The following is a 19,383-nucleotide window of genomic DNA, read 5'->3' on the forward strand; positions in this document are numbered from 1 at the left end:
AACCAAACACTGCCTGTTCCCCCAAAATCCATTGAAATGAAAAATTAAAAAATTTTTAAAAATCTTAGTCTGAATGTTCTTTATTTTATTTATTTTCTGAGAACACAGTTTTCAAAACCTAAGATACCCTTATCTGATGAAAATATGACAGAAAGTTAAGATTGTTCTTTCTGTGGCATGAACAAATGGACGTTTATTATAAATTCTCTTTATGGAAGTGTGAAATATATTCTTAGTTGTATTTATGTTTCAGTAATAATGTTGCTTTCTTCCCTTTCAATGTTGAATAAACAAAGCATGCAATAATTGAACAGTACCAAATAATAGTATCACAGGAATTTGCAAATATTAGAAAGCAGGGCTTTACTCCTGCCTTCAGAGAGCTGATGATAAGCAGCCTACAATTTCACAGTGGTCTTTTTTCAATCTCCTAGACAATACACATCCAATTTCCACCAGGAACACATCCTCTTAGTAATTTGCTCTGCAGAATTGGGATGGTAGTGGATTTGATGTTACACTACCTGCTTTATTGCCGATTAGTAATCTCACCATGTCCAGTCATCATTACCTGCCAACTCCATAATGAGAAAAAGGTTTCCATTTACAAAGTTCTCCCTTGGTGAAATATTTCATTGTTGTATAACTTTGAAGTGTTACAATTTGTTTTTTGATGAACTCATCTAATATCTCCTGCTTTGCACTAATAACCTCAATAAAATTTGAATAGATACTATCTTAAATTCATGATTGATAAGATTATTCATCTTAAGAGTATATCAATATTAGAAGTAATTTTTTCTCTTGATAATAAAACATATTTAATTTATATAAATATTTCTTTTTAGTTACCATTTAATGGACATCAACTTCATGCCAGGCAATGTACTAAGTAGTCTTCTTATAGTCATCTTCTTAATTCTTTCTCTAAATCTCTACCAGGAAAATAAGATTTGCATATGCTCTGAATTGAAATATATACCTCACTAGGGAAGGAACACTGTCCATTTTTCCAGTGTATGGAGGACAAGGCTCTTGGCCCTCTAAGATTCACTGAAAATTACTGACATGAGGCAGATTAATTAATAAAAGAAAAGGCATGCAAATTTATTAAAGGCATATACATGGGAGACTTCAGAATGAAGTGAAGACCAACTTCCCAATGAGGTGCAGAGGCTTATTTACAATCTTGAGGTTACAGGAAGAATGAAGGCTTGGATCCTGGTAAAACGGGTTAGAAGAGCAGGGGAGAAAAGAGGAATTCTACTAAGGCACAATAAATGTTGCTAGGGAACAGAAATAAAATTGTAAATAGTTTTCTATGGAATTAAGGAAATCTTAGAGACAGTGTTTCTGGAAAAGGATTCTGTTCAAATATAGTTATGTTTCTGGTTTTCTTTCCTGTAATGGATAATGAGATAACAAGGAGAGGAACAAGAATAATTGTTCTCCTTTGTAGGTCAGTTCTTATCTTTATGTAGATAGGGAACAAGCCTATTCCAGGGCTTGTTAATCTAGAAGAGATTTTAATTTAAAGTACTCATTATATCAAGGAGGCATATTTTGGCATGAAATATTTTTATTTCCTTCAAATGACATATATATGATATACATGACATGTATGTCATATACATGACATGTATGTCATATATATGACATTTATGACATATATGATATATATGACATATATGACATTATACAAGATTATATTTATAAGATTTATATATATAAGATGTGTATATATATAGAGAGAGAGAGAGAAAGAGAATGGTGCTGAGAACATAGTAGAAACTCAATAAGTGTTAGTTGAATGAATGTGTTTATTTCCATTGTATAAACTTACACTAAGTAACTTTTCAACATCAAACAACTTATAGGACTAAGGCTATCATTTGAATGAGTGCTTTCTACTAATTATATAACTGTTAGCGGAAATGTGTCCTGATCCAGACCCCGAGAGAGTTCTTGATCTCATGCAAGAAATAATTTGGAGAGGGTCCACAAAGTAAAGTGAAAACAAGTTTGTTAGCACAGTAAAGAAATAAAATAATGGCTACTTCTAGACAGAGAAGGAATGCACCCACTTTGGTACAATGCTTGTTGAAAACCAAAATAATTCACAGATACTTTGAAAGAAGGGGCAGGTCACTGCAAATTCCATGAGACAGGCAAAAATCTCTTGTGCTCTCTTGAAAGCACCACTTCATGGCTGGAGGCCAACCAACTCAGGACATTACAGAAACTCATACAGAATAACCCTGTTCCGAGGAAGGAGGAAACAACAGCTGATTCTGCTACCTGCAACATCCTGGCTAACCAGTGGTCCTGAGTCTGTCCATGTGACAATTTCACTGCTAGCATAACAAGCATTCGAGAAAGCCAGCACACTAAACATATCTACAACCAAGGACTCTCACAGAGTCTACTTTACTCCCCTCCCACCTCCACCAGAGCAAGCGCTGGTATCCATAGCTGGGAAACCTGAAGACAGATAACATCACAAGCCACTTTGCAGACATTCCCCAGCACCAGGCCAGAGGCTGGTGGCCCTATTGTGTGACTATACCCAGAAGAGTAATAACAATCACTGCAGTGTGGCTCACAGGAAGCCCCATCTCTAGTGGAAGGAGGCATGCACCACAACAAGAGACCACCTGTGGGACAAAAGAATCTGAACAGCAGCCCTTAAGTTCCAGACCTTTCCACTGAAATAGTCTACCCAAATGAGAAGGAATCAAAAGGTAATTCTGGTAATATGCCAAAACAAGTTTCTATAACACCCCAGAAAGACCACAGCAAAGAATCCAAAACAAAAATAAAGCTTTGAATTGCCAGATAAATAATTCAGAAGATTGATATTAAGCTACTCAAAGAGATACCACATAAAGGTGAAAACCAACAAAACAATAAAAAACAAATACAGAATATGGATGAGAAATTCTTCAGAGAAATAAATATTAGAAAGAAAAATAATCACAACTGTGGAGATGAAAGACACACTTAAGAGACATAAAAAATGACTGGAAACCTTCAAAAATAGCATCGAACAAGTAGAAGACAGAGCTTGAAGACAAGGCTTTCAAATTAACATAATTACAGAGAGATAAAAAAAAAAAAGAAAATGAACAAAGCCTCTAAGGAATTTGGAATTATGTTAAACCTAAGAATAATTGGTTTTCCTGAGGAAGAAGAGAAACCTAAAATTTTGGAAAACATATTTGAGGGAATAATTGAGGAAAAGTTCCCTGGCCTTGCTGGAGATCTAGACATCCAAATACAAGAAGCTCAAAGAACATTTGGGAAACTCATCCCAAAAAGATCATCACCCAGGCAAATAGTCGTCAGGTTACCTAAAGTCAAGAAAAGGGAAAAAAATCTTAAGAGCTGTGAGACAAAAGCACCAGGTAACCTATAAAGGAAAACATATTAGATTATCAGCAGATTTCTCAACAGAAACTCTACAAGCCAGAAAGTATTGGGTCCTGTCTTTAGCCCTCCTGAAACAAAATAATTGTCAACCAATAATTTTGTATCTAGCAAAACTGAGCTTCAAAAAATGAAGAAAAGATAAAGTATTTTTTCAGACAAACAAATGCTACTACCAAGGCCACACTAAAGAAATGATAAAGAGTTCTAGTCTTGAAACAAAATCTTAAAATACACCAAAATAGAAACTGTTTAATGTATAAATCTCACAGGGCCTATAAAACAACACAACGAAAAAAACCCAAGGTATTCAGGCAACAACTGACATGACAAATAGAACAGTACCTCACAGAAATACAAAAAAAAAAAAAAAAAAACTACAAAAGATCTTTCAAGGTTACTATGAACACATTTTTGCACACAAACTCAAAAAATCTAGAGGATATGGATAATTTCCTGGAAATATATAACCCTCCCAGATTAAATCAGGAAGAAATAGAAACTCTTAACTGACAAATAACAAGTAGTATAATTGAAACAGTAATTTAAAAAGGCAAACAAATAAAGTTCAGGACCAGATGGATTCACAGCTGAATTCTATCAGGCATTCAAAGAAGAATTGGTGCCAATCTTACTGAAACTACTTCGAAAGAGAGAGAAAAAGGGAATCCTCCCTAAAGCATTCTATGAAGCCAGTATCACCCTAATACCTAAACCAGGAAAAGATATAACAAACAAACAAAAAAGAAACTACAGATCAATATCCCTGGTGAACATAGATGCAAAAATCCTCAGCAAAATACTAGTTAATTGAATTCAACAGCATATTAAAAAGATAATCCACATGATCAAGTTGGTTTTATACCAGGGATTCAGGGATAATTTAACATACACAAGTCAATGGATGTGATACATCACATACACAGAATTCAAAACAAAAATAATATGATCATCTCAATAGATGCAGAAAAAGCATTTGACAAAATTCAGCATCACTTTATGATTAAAATACTCAGCAAAAGTGACATAGAAGGAACATATCTCAAGATAACAAAAGCTATCTATGACAAACCCACAGCCAACATTATACTGAATTGGGAAAAGTTGAAAGAACCAAGAACTAGAACAAGACAAGGATGGCCACTTTCACCACCTCTATTCATTATAGTACTAGAATTCCTAGCTAGAGCAATTAGGCAAGGGAAAGAAATAAAAGGCAACCAAATTGATAAAGAGGAAGTCAAATTGTCGCAGTTTGCCAATGATATGATTGTATAACTAGAAAACCCTAAAGACTCGTCCAGAAAGCTCATGGAGAGGAAAAAGGAATTCAGTAAAGTTTCAGGATTGAAAATCAATGTACACAAATCAGTAGTGCTGCTATACACCAAGGGTGAGCAAGCTGAGAATCAAACCAAGAACTCAATTCCTTTTACAACAGCTGTGAAAAAAAATAAAATAAAATACTTAGGGATATAACTAACCAATGAAAGATGAAAGATGGATGATCTCTAAAAGGAAAACTACAAAACACTGCTGAAAGAAATCATCAATGACACAATCAAATGGAAACACATCCCATGCTCATGGATGGGTAGAATCAATATTGTGAAAATGATCATACTGCCAAAAACTATACATTCAATGCATTTCCCATGAAAATACCACCATCATTCTGAAATGGGAGGAGTTCCCTTATCCCCCTCCTAGGGTGTGTGATAGGGGTGTGGCTCGCTTCTTTGGTGCCCCACTGCTCAAACCCCCTAGGGGGAGCATGCAGACAGGGGCAGGTTGTGGGGTGCATTTTGGGGCTCTGACCCCACAGCAACGTATAGGGTGAGTGTTAGAGCTCTCAAAGCCCCAGTGAGTGTGTATTACAGTGTGCTTTGTCAGGTTTGTCATCTTGTGGCTTGTGTTAATCAGCTCAATTAGACCCTCTACCTTATGTCAAGGACAGAGGACTTTCTGTATCCCGGGTTCTTGACCTAGTATCACAGAAAAATCAGATCACACATGGGCTTGGAGGATGGGTCCAAGATTCTATTGAGTGGTGGAGGTAGCTCTCAGCAAGGTGGACTGGGAGCCAGAAGGGGGATGGAGTGGGAAGGTGGTTTTCCTCTGAATCAAGCTGCCCAGTGGCCAGACTCTCCTCTGACTGTCCCCGACCAAATTCCACGTCATTCTCCCTCAATGGCCTGCCAGTGTCTACTGGTGTCTGTCAGTGTGCTCTTCTGCTCCTTTTGATGTCCAGCTGCTTGTGTCTTTGCCCACTAGGGTCTCAGGTTTCTATGGGCACAGAATGGGGGGCATGGCATGCCAGAGTGGTCTTGGAAAATGCAACATTTGGGTGCAAAAACAGGAGTGCCTGCTCTCACTTAGTTCCATGGGCACAAGCCTGAGAGTGGAGCCGTCGCCAGAGACCCCACATTTTTCTATCCAGCACATCCCTGTCCCACTGCCATGTCAATTCTTCACAGAACTAGAAAACACAATCCTAAAAGTGATGTGGAACTGTAAAAGAGACTACATAGACAAAGCAAGATTAAATAAAAAGAACAAATCTGGAGGCATCACATTACACTACTTCAAACTATACTACAAGGCCATAGTCACCAAAATAGCATGGCTCTGGTATAAAAATAGACACATAGACCAATTGAACAGAATAGAGAACCCAGAAATAAAGCCAAATATTTGCAGTCAACTGGTCTTCGAAAAGCAAACAAAAACTTGCGGTGGGGAAAGGACACCCTACTCAGCAAATTGTGCTGTTATAATTGGCAAGCTACCTGGAGAAGAAGTAAGCTGGGTCCTCATCTCTTACCTTATACAAAAATCAACACAAGATGGATCAAAACCTTCTAGACATTGGTTTAGGCAAATAATTCATGACCAAGAATCCAAAAGCAAATACAGCATATAAAAAAATGAGTAGATGGGACCTAATTAAAGCCAAAGAAATAATCAGCAGACTAAGCAGGCTGCCTACAAAGTGGGAGAACATATTTGCAAACTATGCATTCGGCAAAGGACTAATATCCAGAAACTACAAGAAACTCAAAGAAATCAGCAAGAAAAAAACAAATAATCCCATCCAAAAGTGAGCAAAGGACATGATTAGACAGTTCTCAAAAGAATATATACAAACAGCCAACAAACACATGAAAAAATGCTCAACATCACTAATCGTCAGGGAGATCCAAATTAAAACTACAATAGGATACCACCTTTCTCCTGCAAGAATGGCCGTTGGTAAAAGGTCAAAAAAAATAGATGTTGGCATTATGTGGTTAAAAAAAAAAAAAGGAACATTTATACACTGCTGGTGAGAATATAAATTAATACAACCATTTAAAAGTAGAACTACCATTTGATCCAGCAATCCCAGTACTGGGTATCTACTCAGAGGAAAAGAAGTCATTATATGAAAAAGACACTTGTACACACATTTATAGCAGGACAATTTGCAATTGCAAAAATATGTAACAAGCCTCAATGCCCATCAACAAGCAAGTAGATAAAGAAAATGTGATATTATATATATATATACATATATATATATCTGCCATGGAATACTGCTCAGCCATGAAAAGGAACAAAATAATGGCATTTGCAGCAACCGGGATGTTAGAGACCATTATTCTAAGTGAAGTAACTCAGGAATGGAAAACCAAATATTTTATGTTCTCACTTAAAAGTGGGAGCTAAGCTATGAGGATGCAAAGGCATAAGAGTTACATAATGAACTTTGGGGACTTGGAGAGAAGATTGGCAGGTGGTGAAAAACAAAAGACTACACATTGGGTACAGAGTACGCTGCTCAGGTGATGGGTGCACCAAAATTTCAGAAATCGCCACTAAAGAACTTTTCCATGCAATGAAACACCACCTTATTCCCCTACAACAACTGAACGAAAATAAAAATAAAATTAAAATAAAATAAAGGCAAAAAATCATGGGGGGAAATGGGCTCCAGTACAAGGACTCCTGACAAAAGATTATTAAGCTTTGTGTAACTGTTGACTTTGGCAAGAAACTCATTATTAAACTAAGAATGTTTTTGTCGGCTGGGCGTGGTGGCTCACGCCTGTAATCCCAGCACTTTGGGAGGCCGAGGTGGGCAGATCACGAGGTCAGGAGATCGAGACCGTCCTGGCTAACGCGGTGAAACCCCGTCTCTACTAAAAATACAAAAATATTAGCCGGGCCTGGTGGCGTGCGCCTGTAGTCCCTGCTACTCAGGAGGCTGAGTCAGGAGAATGGGGTGAACCCGGGACGGGGAGCTTGCAGTGAGCAGAGATCGCGCCACTGCACTCCAACCTGGGCGACAGAGCGAGACTCCAACTCCAAAAAAAAAAAAAAAAGAATGTTTTTGTCCTTTAGATGTGGGATATCAGGACACTTCCTGGCTTTGTTAAGTTCTGGGTCTGTTTAGCAGACATTATTCATCTATTCCCTTAACTGGAAATATCTTAAATATCTTGTCACTAGGAATGCTCATCCTTCTGGGAATGCAACCCAGCAGATCTCAGCCTCATTTTACCCAGCCTCTATTCAAGATGAAGCTGCTCTGGTTCCCACGACTCTGATATAAGAATAATTTTACAGCAATTAGTTACAAAAGACTAATATATTCACCAACTAAGATCCCTCTGGCAAACTTTCTCTTATTTTGGAGTTGGCAAAAAGCATGATAAAATTTATGACCAGCCAGAAAAAGCAAAGGCATTATATTGTGGTATCCAGCAAGATAAGAATTCTACAGATTTGTCTTTTTTGCTGAATTATATATGGAAAGCTTTTAGAACAGGTACTGGCACATACTTGGCACTCCAGTCAATAAATAAATTTTGAATAAGTAAATTTTGTTTTCTAGGTGAATACTAGTATTAACAGAATTTAAGATACTTCCTAGTAAAAGCCACAATTTAAATCTCTTCAATTATACCATGTTTTGTGATGCTTTTCAGTATGCTTTCTTATATTTTATTTGATCCTGACAATAATTCTAGAGATGAATAAAGAAAGTGTGATTGATATCTTTTAACAGATTGTCCAAGGTTAAGTAAATTTTCCATGATTACATAATTAATTAAAAAAATGTGATTTCATCTTGATCTTCTACCAACTTCTTTTTCATAAAGCAGGTATTTTTAAGCATCAGAATTTACTGTTAATTGAAAACTTTTCATGATTTTAAATAATTATCCAGGAGCCATAAATAGCATTCATTACCTTGTTTCATGAAAATAGTTTATGAAAATAGTACACTATATGAAATACTCAATACTTATTGATAAATATGTAGTGAAAACAGAATCTTTATGGCTTCATGAATTGCCTTTTTCTAGCATTAAAACTATCTGAGAATAGGCTCTGTTTATTAAGTTAGTTCTTTAAATTAAGGAGATTCTACTACTGATTATTTGTTTATCCTTTTGTTTAAAAATGAGTAACCATGCTCTAACTCCTCAATAATTTTGTTTTCTTATCTAATACATTAACTTTTATTACCCAAATATGATACACAGAACTCAAGCTCTTGTAAATAAGTGTTAATTACAAATAATATCCAAGGTCCATTGTTTGTAATGGTTTGTTAAATAACATTAAGCAGAATTTTGTTGTTATTGTTTGTTTCTCATTTAGATTAGCTTTGCTTAGGTTTAAATGAGAACAGCTTATAATATTTAACATACCAATGCGAAGCGTGACTTCTAAAATTGTAGTTATAATAAACAGTGTTTCCCTCATCTGTTTGAACATGAAAAAAGTTTCTCCCCTATAGGGCATCTTGAGAAATTACCGTTCGTGGATCACACTCAGAGTTGTAATGGCCAAGGATTTTATCTTATATTTAGCTAACTCTTCTGAATTAATGGTTGTCATTACTGGTTTCTGTAATTCATGGTTCTTCCACTATTTTAGATTGTTTCAACTATAAGGGGGTAAATGGATAAGTTAAGTGTTCGTGCAATTTTTATTAAATAAAATGAAAATAGGAAAAGAAAAAAGGGAACGCTAACCTACTTTTTATCCGGTTCATTATAAGGTAGTGCAAGACACCCTTAGACCTATCATGGGATACATAGATATGGTTAAGTTGTCTGGTTTACATTTCTCTACATTCAGAATTAGACAGTATGTATTTCTTTCAATGATCTATAATTCACATTTTGTAAATACTATCTTCTATCTATGTGCATCTATAATTACATTGTTAGAGTATTTAACTATAATATATTATTCTAATGATTGTATAGCCAATAAGCCCAAGCTGCATGCAGTGATAATTAGCTTATTGCAAAAATACAGAAGAAAGGCAATCAAAGTCCATACATAATGGTCAACCCACTGAAGGGTCTTAGTTATGAAATATTAACCAACTGAGGACATGGTTTGAAAAAAGTTACTTTAGCAAAAAGAAAAAAGGAAACAAAGCAGATAACAGATACAAGAGGCATGTCCATGAGCATGGGCATGTCTATGAGCGTACTATTCTGATTCATAACCAGATCTCATCATAGATGAGAGGCCACATGAGTTAACAATGATACAGCAGAAGACAGGAGAGATGGGAAATATCTGTTGACTTTAGTCTTGGAAGATTCTACTTTGAGTGGCAATTTTAAAGAATATCAGGAATATTATATTTCTTTCCCTCATAGATCCAGTCTCACTCCTTGATTCTCCATTGGATGCTTATTTACATTTCCTTACATTTTAAATGTTGTATAAAGACCTTCCACTTTTAAAAACCATATAGACAAAGTATAGAGGCTAAATATAACTACAAACTATAACAAAAATATTGAATGTTAATTTATATAAGAATTGCTATATACTTTGATGTGCATTACTCTATATATATGTAAAACTCATATATTCCTATAAAATTAAGGTTTAAATTATAAAAATAGATAACTGAAGATTTGTTGAGGAGAGGTTGAAAAAAGTGTAAGTACTTTTTACCTCCTTGGGCTTCTCCCACAGTTTTTCCAAAGGCTGCAAAGCTATTATTTACATCTGGTTCCCTAGAAGCTGACCTCCAATAGGAAATTTTATGCTATTGATTTATTAAGATAGTGTTCTCAGGAGAAACAAGTAAGGGAGTGAGGGAAGCAAGGTGGAGAAGGAGAAGGAGCTGCACAAGATGTGCTTTCAGGTGAAGACTAAGTTCGTTCTGATCCCCTGTGAACTTGGACCACAAATGACAAGACAGTCTGTCATCCCCTGACATCAGGAAGCGGGGCTGTTGTTCACCTTCAACACCCTCGTTTGTGATTAACCGTGGGTTGCAAGGTGGAGGGAGGGAAAGGGTGAACCAGTCTAACACCCAGTCACTTTTAGGAAGGTGAGTGTGATAGTTAATTTTATGTCTCAACTTGACTGGGCCATAGCACACGGAAGCATTTGGATGAATATTAATCCGGATGTTTCTGTGAGGTTGTTTCTGGATGAAATGAACATTTTTGTAGACTGAGTAAAGTAGTTTGCCACCTCTCCCGATCCAACAATGTGGGTGGGGCTCATCCAATCAGTTGAAGGCCTTACTAGAACAAAAATGCTGACCTTTTCATGAGTAAGGGGGGAAGTCCTCCTGCCTGACTACCTTTGAACTGGGACATGTGCCTTTTTTTTTTCTGCCTTCAGACTCAAACTAAACATCAGCTTTTCCCGGCTCTCAAGCCTGCTGGTCCCTGAACTAAAACTCACATTATCAACTCTACTGGTTCTTAGGCCTTTGGAGTCAGACTGGAACTACAGCATTGACTCTTCCGGAACTCCAGCTTACTGACTACAGATCTTGGAACTTTTCAGCTTCCACAACCATGTAAGCCAATTCCTTTCTAATAAATAAGTCTCTCTCTGTATATACATCCTACTGGTTCTGTTTCTCTGGAGAATTCCAACTAGTGAGGTGAGAAATAGCTTCTATAACATAAATGAAAACTCCAGAAAATATTGGTCTTAAAGTAAACGTTGTTTCTTATGAAACGTTTCCTGTGATTTAACCCCATATTTACTGTCTAAATGTATCTGTCTAAAATAATTTTCAGGATTCTAATTTCACTGAATTTTTATACAGGTACCCTATCATTCACTTTCAACAAAGCTATTCTATATACTAAATTACCGCTGTGTTCTTTTTGGAAACCTAATATTTAGAAAAATCCATAAGATAATCTATCTATTACTTAAACCTGAAACACTTAAATCTATCTATTACTTAAATTTATCTATTACTTAAGGCTGAAATACTTACTTTTTAGCAAACATTTGCTTTGTTACCTATTTCTGAGAGTGCAAAAGCTTCCTTTGAAAATGAGACATAAAATCAAGAAATGCAATTAAAGCTTTAGTACTGGAAATTTCTCAGAGACTATCTTGTCCAATATACTTTTTTTTCCATACAAGTAAACTGAAGGAGAATATGAAGTCAGTAAGCAATAGGGGACATATAGGAGAAAACTTTTTACTTTACATTTTTAAGTTTTAACACCTTGATCAGCAATTATTTTTAGTTGTAGCTTAGTATAAAGTCATTTATATACCATACATTTTTAATGTTGAAATCTTATTGCTTATGGTTCTAAATTCAACTCAAAAAATGCCTCAGGTGCAATTTGCCAGTAAATATTTTATTAAAAGAATGTATCCTTCATAGAGAACAGATTATAGTGAACACAATGTAGCCATTGTTTTTAAAACAGTTTATTACTACAAATCTTTGAAAAAAAATAATAATGGTGGTTGATAACAATATCAACATAGCCATATTAACACATTTTATCAAATATCCCTGTGAGGTCAGTACTTTCATTAACCTATTTTCATTAACATATGATTAAACTGTGGTGTCTGAACTCAGTTGTCCTGGCTCACAAAATGGCCTTATCAACCACGATATTCTTCTCTAGAGCAAACATATTATCAACACAGAAACTACTGTTTAAAGCATTTGAATATACATTTAAACCATTTTCATACATATTTGCCGGAAACTTATATGAACTAAATACTATTTTACCACTTTTCTTGTTTTGGCTATGAAATAAAACATTGAAAAATTATTGGGTGTAACCTAGTGAGGAAGTGGAAAACCATGTGCTTTAGTCCTTCCCTTAATCAGTGTGTGAGTAATAAAGCTTGCTATTTAATATGAAGATGATGATCTTGATCCACTGTCAAAGGACATGTATGTGGGGCTGCTTTCACTGTTAATAAAGGATTACATAAGCTATACTTATTATTCTTAGGAAAAATTGCAATGACACAGAAGTTAGGAGGCCTTGGGTTTAATTTCTGCTCTGTAAGTAGTTATTTGGCTTTAGTCAAGTCATTTAACTCTACAAGAATCATTTTCCTCTTCTTGAAAGTGAAGAGGTAGGAATTTTGACCTAGATCAGTTTATAGATTCTCTCTAGGTCTGTTCCAACGTTCTACGAGTCTATAATCTAGACCTCATTAGTGGTGTGCTACTAGTACTAATCAGGCCCAAAGAAATATATTAAGTTGCATTTTGTATGTGATAGGTGCTGCCAGATTTTAGATTCCTACTTTTAATTTCTATTTGAGATCCTCTTCTACCTTCTCTATGCTTTTTTAGAAAGCTTTGCTCTTAGAAAAGAAACAAAATACATGGATTGATTGAGATCATTCAAGAATTTTTAAATTATTTTACAAGTTAGATTATAAAGATTAAACCTCATTAATAAGAATAAATTAAATGTTTAAATATTAGAAACAAACATCAGGTTGGCCAGTCTAACAGTTCCCTATCTGAACTGAAAGAAAAATAAATATATTATTATACTTTATCCATGTAGGAAAGTTATGTAACATGTCAAGAGTGAAGAATGAGTTTGGAAAAGTTGCTCTTCACGGCATTCTTTTACTGTGAACCTCAAATGGTGTGCTTGAGCTGTTGGAAGCAGGCTGACACAATTGGAAAACACTGAATTAGTGGGAGGTAAGGGAGGTATCTGCAACAGCTGAAGTAAAATGAACTTTTCTGCAGAGAAAAGCAGCTTAGTTACAACCCTCAAAGCTCAAACGTCAATCCGTCCCCAAGCAGGACAAGTGTGGGTGATATATGGAAAGGCTATTTTAATATCCGCTTGAGCTTGCCAATCTGGAGATTTGCCCAGGAAAGAAAGCCTCAGAAAAATCACGATGCAAACAAGCAAATTTTATCAAATTTATGCAGAACTTGAGAGTCACAGAAACTAATTGGACAGAATCCCATCTAAAATTTCATCATTAATAACTACTATGACAGATAGTTCTTTTAACGGTCTTTTCTTTCATGTCTGTTTCAATGACTTAATAAGTATGTGTATTTGCTTTGTGCAATATCATGATGGAAAAAATACTTTCCCAACATGTCCTTATGAAGCTAATTCTGTTCTTTTGGACCTCGCTGAAACTTCTATCATTTTTCAAACATGGCTATGCTGTCAAATAGAAGTGGTAGGGACATTTTTTTCTAAAGTCAGAGCATTTCATTTTGAATGTTTAAGAAAATCACAAAAGCCAAGTGTTACTTTCCTTTAAAATAAAGGTTTGTTTAACATCTTGCATTATGCAAAATATTTAAGTGACATTAAATAATAGTGAACATTTTCTGTAATATCAACAGAATATTTTTGTCAGCAAAGTGAGGTCAATATATTGAGTGAAACACTCTGTATTAAACATAATATTAATGCTTATTGATTATGTATGTTAATATATTTTGCAGACTTCAGTTGAATCACTATGACTTATTCTAAATGAGATATTTTTAATGAAAATGTATCACATAGACAAGCTAAACCATTTCCAGGAATATTGTAACAGCTTCAAAAGAAGATGCTATAGTGTTAAAGGGAAACATACGATTCTTGGTGTTAGTGCCAGAGAGCTATAGTTTTAATGTGTTGAATCACTACGAGTGATAACATGAATGATTAAATTTTGTAATGGCAACTTAATTTGAAAGAAGGAGATTCTCTGATTCAGGGACTTACTAAAATTTCTCAACAAGTGATAAAGACTGAAAATATGACAAAAAAGTTTTCAGATAACTTACTTAAGGAAAAAGTCATGGTATAATGATTATTTTTATAAGCAATAAGATAGATTAGAGTTGATGAAAGTACTCCAGATGGAGTGTAAGTAGTATTTCATTCCTGCAAAAAACATTTTGTATTTAGTTATTGAGATGGTCATCCTAAAGACATTTATTTAAGATGCTAAACTCTGGCATCACAAATTACAGTGCTATTTGATGACAGGTGCTATAGATCAACAAGATGAAGTTATATTTATTAACAATTGAGAAATTAAAACATAGTGGAATGCAGGGCAACCAAACTAGGATAAAATTCACTGAAGGTTTAATTGGCTGGTACTCTTTTGGAATATATTAATATTGTTGCACTGACTTTAAAAGACCAGCATTAACACTATCAGCCCAATCATCATAGATCACTGTTGATAACCACACAGCAATTATTACTGCACATTGTCAATGAAGTTATTATTTTAGATTATATGATGATGTGGCTTGGAATAAATTCTAACTAATTATAAGAAATTGAAAGAAGCAACATTCAAATTACAAGTGATGTTTAATAAAAGGCCTCACTAGCAAAATGCTAGAAAGTAACCTCTTTTACTTGGCATCATTTAACCATCTCTAAACTTAATACAATGTGTACTTTATTTTTTTTTTTACAATGAGTGGCATAGGACGTAAATTTCTTTCAAGTCAATCTTATTTTCAAAATTTTGCAGTTAGGAATTGATTTGGTGTGAAAAATATAAATATTTTTTCAATAGCTCTCATTCAAACTTTAATGAAATAATTTTGTAATTGGTTGTTTAATGGCTGTCATTCAGCAACTACTATTACCATGATTAAAAGTTCTGTGAAGACGGGAATGGTGTCTGTCATGTGAACTAGAGCCCTAGCACCTATCTTACATGGTGTACAGTCCCTCAATAAGGAATTGCTTATTAATAAAATGAATGCATAGGCCCATAGCTAGTAACTGGGAGGAAAGGGGATTCAAGCCAAACTGCTGACTTCGTGTGCAGAGACTAATCTGAATTTGGATGCGGCAGGATACAAGCATCAAATTCATGGATATATTTCCCAGTGAACTCAAACATTGCTATTGAATAAACTATGTGTAAGATGAATAGCTTGACCACATCAGTCGGTCATTCTTGTGGCATGATTTCATGGTTTGCTATTTATGGAAATGCCTTTAGGTTATAGTTTATATTACATATGATTCTAGAAAGTTCATGGCTAGGGCCACTGATTTAATTCTCAGAGGAAAAATTAGATTTTCCAGGAAAACCTTCTTTTTCCTTCCCATAGTTTGTAACCTCAACTCTAGATAGAAATGTCTGTCTTGTTCTAAATGAAAAATCTTGGATTAAATGTGAGCAGACATTAGGCTTTTCCATTTCAAAATCTGAATCATCAGTTGACCAATTGGGTCACTGTTAAGAAATTATTTTAAATATTACTAAATCCACTTTTGGTTCTAAATTTACATTGTATTAATAGCAACCAAGTGATACACGTTTTATCCCTTTTAATTTTGAAAAAAATTCCATGAGATAAATGCTAGCATCCCAATCTGAGAGATGCAGAAAATGAGACAGAGAATTCAGATCAAGGTCTTCCCAATTTAAACAATTAATCCAGTGATTATTCTACAGTAAAATAAAGATAGTAATAAATAGATAGATCACCCTTGAACAACACAGAATTAAACTACATAGGTCCACTTATACTCAGTTTTTTTTTCAACCAAACAAATAAAACCTCTGTGGTAGGCAAACCTGCCTATACATAGGGCCAAATTTTAGTGTGCATATATTCCACAGGCAGGGCTGCGGGATTTGAGTATGCACCAATTTTGTTTTTATGTAGCGTCTTGGAACCAATCCTCCAACTATATGACAGACAGTGCACTATTGTTCATAGTAATTTCTAGATAGTAGACATGAGCAAAAAGTACTGTATTAATGGGATTTGTAAGCTAAACATAATGTATACAACACAGGCTATTGTTAGGGTCATTTAATCCAGGCTCCAGAGCCCTATGACTAGAGAAAGACACCTTGAGTTGGTATAAAATTCCATGAATATAAACAAAAAAAACTAAATTGTCCCTGCTGCAGATTTGTGAGAACTCTTAAGAAATACTTGAGGCTTTACTTTTATGATTCTATGAGTTATTGAGTCTTTAAATGTCACCATCTTTTCAAAATACAACCATGAATGTTACTATATTAACTAACGTAGTGTGGGTGGACTCCCTAGGCCTTTTGGGAGGCTTGGAGAAGCATTCTTTTGTGTTGAAGGCGAGGAACAGCCAGGTGAGGACTAGCCTTCTTAGAGCTTTATTTAAATCCAAAGATTATATAGGTTGTAGAGTCATACTTATAGATCAGAACTTTTTAAAAATTCTTTTTTCCCTATATTTGGCAAAATTGATACTAAAGAAAAATCCAAAATTCAATTCGTCACCTCCTTGGTGGCTAAGAGACAGATATTTATTTGTTTTCCCCAGTGAAATGTACCTCCACAATATTTCAGTGTTCAGCAGGGCAAAACAAGAAGAAGCAGGCTTTTTGAGGAATTCATACCTAGTAAATATGGCAGAGGTTGGCATAGACACTGAGACTGAGAAACAACTGTTGCGGAAGGGCTGCGCTTAGGGTCCCATATTCATGGTTTGCAATGCCTGTACTGGAATCAAGCCTGTGAATAGTTTGGTGGTTGGCTTAGATATTACTTCTGGCTGCATAATCTCTAAAACCAGTTTTCTGGCCCTCCTAGAATTTCTGAGGGATATCTTAGAAGCTTTAATACATTCTTCTTCTGTTTCACTTAGTTTTTCTCATTTTAGCTAATAAATCTAGCTAAAACAAACCTATCCCACACAACAGGCTTGTGTGTTAGAATAATAGTCCCCCAAATAGGTGCATGTCATAATCCTGGGAATTCTGAAAACCTGAATATGAATTTTCTTTGTAAAAAGGGATTCTGCATATCAGATGAAGATTACAGACTTTGAAATGGATAAGTTATCCTAAATTATTGAAATAGGCCCAATCTACTCATATACACACTTAGAAATAAATTATTTCTGGTGAGTGCAAGAGAGAGTCAGAGAGATGTGACAGAAGAGGCAGGAAATACTTCAAGCATGAGAGAGATTCCATTAGCTGTTGCTGGCTTTGAAGATAGAGGAAGGGTGCCATGAGCTGAAGAGTGCAAGCAATCTCCAGGAGCTAGTAACGGCTCTCAGCTGACAACCGCAGCAATAGAGACCTCAGTTCTATCCACTGGATGGAACATCCTGCCAACAACCTGAACAAGCAAGAAAACAGAACCTCTCTTAGAGCCCACCGGAGTTCTGACCCATGGAATTCTAAAATAATAAATTTGTAGCGTTTAAAGCCACTAAATGTATGATTATAAAAAACTAATTTAAGGCTAGAGCAAACTCAATAGTTCATGGAGCAGTGTCTAAGTGGTAATGGGACAGGGACAATTTGTGTAAAGCATTTGTATAAAGCCAGAAAAGATGAGCCTGTTTCTGGATACATTGATAGGACATGAACCCTAATTCGTAGTCATAAAGTACAAAGTTTAGAATTATCTATTCTTACACAGTCTAAGTTATCAAGTAATAGATGTGTATCTGGTTACCAAATTTATTTAATGAATTTAAATATTAATACCTGCTTCATTTTTAACTAATGTAAAATCAGTATAAAGGGCTTTAAGGATTGGACTTAATGGAAAAAGCAGTGATCTAAAGTCTTGTATTTTAAAGGATGGTTTGTGGGAGCTTGTTTGAGTGAAGAATCTCTGACGCCACCTGAGACCTACTGTCTTGTGTTGCTTAAAGCAGAATCTGTGGCTAGGTAATTGATAAAGAAAAGAGGTTTGTTTGGCAGTTCTGTTGGCTGGACAAGAAGCATGATGCTGATGACTGCTTGGCTTCTGGAGAGGGCTTTTGTGCTCATCAAAATATGGCTGAGAAGATAAGATGAGAAGCAGGCACATGAAAAGAGGGGAAAACCTGAGAGGTGTCTTGGCTTTCTAACAATTCACTCTCGTGAGAACTAATCCTGTCTCGTGAGAGCCAGAATCACTCACTCCCAGGAAAATAGCACCAAGCTACCCATGAGGGATTCATCCCCATAGCCCAAACACCAGCCATTAGGCCCCAACTCTCAACACCATCACAATGGGGACCAAACTTCAATATGAGCTTTGGTGGGGACAAGTAAACCATATCCAAACCCCTCCACCTACAAAATTAGAATTTGCATTTTAACAAGATCTCCCGGTGATTTTTTGCTGCCTAATGTTTGGGAAGCATTGATCTAAAGCTTGAACAGCAAAAATTGGAAAGGTAGCCAAATTAAATTTAAAAACCACTATAAGTAATCACTATACTAAACTTATTCTTAGGCATTCTCCATTTTGTTTTATCACTTATAAAAAGGGTAATATATACTATTTCATAGGGTTAAAGTCAAGATTTAACGATCAATAAAATTATTAATTCGGTAATACATGAAAAACTCTCTGCAAAGTGCCTGGCCAATAACAAATGTTTATAAAATATAAATATGATCAGTATTATTTCTTAATAGCCCATTCCTCTACACTAGCCTTCCTCTTCCTGCTTGTCCAACAATCCAATTTAAATAATATCTATACAGCAACTTGGTAACTCTGGTATAACTAATCATTTTAAATGGCAGCTACAGTAAATCAGGAGGGGAATCAAGCATTTTTTTTGTCCTTCCTTTTTCTCCTTTGCAGAGGAAATGGGATAAGGAAAGAAGGTTCTACCTAATTGTAATATGTAATATTCATTAAGTTTTCATATACATTAATTCATTGCCTATAAAAATTCTTCAGCTCTGGAT

At 35.3% G+C, this 19,383-nt stretch overlaps 1 long non-coding RNA gene across 5 annotated transcripts in view; it reads left to right on the forward strand.

Annotated features, from left to right (window-relative positions):
* Positions 1 to 19,383, forward strand: part of LOC129532269 (uncharacterized) — a 294,256-nt gene that overhangs the window by 244,349 nt on the left and 30,524 nt on the right. For 3 of the 5 annotated variants that reach the window (XR_008677928.2, XR_010132993.1, XR_008677930.2), the window contains one exon: positions 11,080 to 11,260. This is a non-coding gene — a long non-coding RNA (uncharacterized lncRNA). The remainder of the gene's footprint in view (positions 1 to 11,079; positions 11,261 to 19,383) is intronic. The other 2 variants (XR_008677931.2, XR_008677933.2) reach the window with 1 other exon arrangement.

This window comes from Gorilla gorilla, chromosome 2 (genome assembly GCF_029281585.2).
Source record: "Gorilla gorilla gorilla isolate KB3781 chromosome 2, NHGRI_mGorGor1-v2.1_pri, whole genome shotgun sequence".
Lineage (NCBI taxonomy): Eukaryota > Metazoa > Chordata > Mammalia > Primates > Hominidae > Gorilla > Gorilla gorilla.